Below are 2,226 nucleotides of genomic sequence, written 5' to 3'. Positions count from 1 at the left end.
ATCAGATAGTCCAGAGGAAGAGATGCTGCAGCATATTTTAGAGAGAAAAGTTCACTCATAGGTAAGACATCAAAAGTTTATTTTATGATTTCAGTATTTAAATTCTGTCTGTATGTGGTGATGATGCTATTTTTGACCAGAGTCGGTATAAAGACAATTAGTGCGGCTGCATTTTAAGTCAAAATGCCTTAAATTATAGGAACTCTTGTTTTTAAAGTGGTCTGGAATAAGATTTTAACATTTTAAGCTAACTTGACGAGACAGTAGCAGCATTCATTAACTAAACTAGAAAAGACAAGTCGGTTTAAAATAAATTCCTTGATTTTTTTTTTAAATGTATGATTGCAATCCTAAAAATTCTGTCTGTTTGTGATAATATTGAGAACTTTGGATCACAGCTGCTGAAGTCAGTTTTGAATCAGCACAAACACAACTTGTGACGCTGCTTCCAGTAACGGCAAGATAGATTATTTATATTTAAAAAAGAAAAAAAAAAAAAAGAAAGGTAAGCTTTTACAGGATTGAATTTCCCTTCTGGGATGAATAAAGTATTTTTCATTTCATTAAAAGTCCTCAGGTGTAGGGATTATATTCAGTATGGATCTTTATCCTGGTTAGAATTATATCATGTCATATGAGAAGAACCACCCAAACTTACTGTTGTATCCTGGGAAGTCTGCTTATATGCTATGTTTGTAATTCAACTCGTCATTTTAACCTGAAATTAGTAAAACTCATTAAGCAACTAGAAAACACACGTTGGTTGTTATCTTTTAGTGTCGGCAAGACATCCAAAGTTCATCCATGATTTTAATATTGAAAATTCTGTCAGTGTAGGATGATTATTTATCTAACTACAGAGAACTATGGTACAATAAAATGTGTTTTTTTTACTGCTACCTGTTGCTGTACTTTGGCACTTGGTTACGTTGATGATTAGAGAGATCACACTCTGCATCACAGTAATGTCACTGCTGCAGATGTGCTCCTGTGGTACGGCAGAAGACGAGGACTTGTGAGAGATGACGAGCCTTCTGATGCAAGTACTCTTGACTCAATTATCGAATACAATAACAGACACTCAGCAATCAGAAATGCATTGTTATTTGTCTGAAAGGCTTTTAGACTTGTGTCATCTGATGCCTGTGTTCTAGTTAACGTTAGAGCAACATCAAAGTTTGGGAAATAAACCCTATTATATGCTCAAGTAACTAGTTTATGTTGATCAAAAAGACTTGTGCCATTTAAAGATTTTACATTTTAGTGTTATAATGGCAAATCTGTTGTGTTATGATCTAAGTTTGTTAACTTAAGCGTTCTTCTTGTGTACATATACTGATATTCAGAACATATATATTTTAATAGATGTTCTTAAAGGAGGCATCTGAAGGGGGTGAGCAGTTTAGTTCCTGTTTTTCATGTAACAGTCAGCTGATTAAAGCTCAGAATATCTGCTGAAGTTCTTCTTTTTCAACTACAGATAAAGCTACTGCTGATAATTACACTTTAAATGACACAAGATTAGTGCAGCGCTGACGTCAGGGTTGACCTTGTTCTGCTCAGGACATCCACTTAGTTGAATCATCACTGTGTCCATTCAGCCTTTTGTTTGTTTCTTCTGGCTGCAGGTTCTGAGTCAGGCTCACATTGTTCCGCTGTTTGTTTCCGGAGTTCTTCAAGGTTTCACCCCGACAGCCTTTAAGAGCTTCGACTAAATCCGCAGCTCAACCTAAAGCTACATAGAAACCATTCTTTACTGACGCATTAAAAGCATTTTTACACTCGTTACACAGTTCAGTGACACCAAAATGAAATCTTTAAATAACATAACATCAGTGTGCACATTTTTTGGTTGAACTACTTGTTGTATGTTGTTTTAATAAGGGGTGGTTGTGTTGTTAAAATGCATCTCCATGGGAACAACATATGTAAAGAAATGATTCCACACAAAATAGTCTTCACAGGCTTTGCTACTGGTTGTGTGCGAGGCCTGACCTCAGTCTGTGGCCACCCTTTGACTCAGTCTAAATCCTTTATGCCTTTATTATTATAAGTCACACTTACACAACGTGACACACGGAAAAATACAAAACATGTATCACCGAAATGCAGCGAGTGTGACAAAAGTAAAGGCAACAGACTGGTCTTTAAAGTGGTGTATTTATTTTATGTGTTAATGTGAATGGAGCATTTTAAAGATGCAGCTGATTGAGATGGAGCTAATTT

The sequence above is a fragment of the Stegastes partitus genome, unplaced genomic scaffold (assembly GCF_000690725.1).
Source record: "Stegastes partitus isolate 25-593 unplaced genomic scaffold, Stegastes_partitus-1.0.2 Scaffold474, whole genome shotgun sequence".
Taxonomy (NCBI): Eukaryota; Metazoa; Chordata; class Actinopteri; family Pomacentridae; genus Stegastes; species Stegastes partitus.
Note: the sequence above shows the minus strand (reverse complement) of the source record.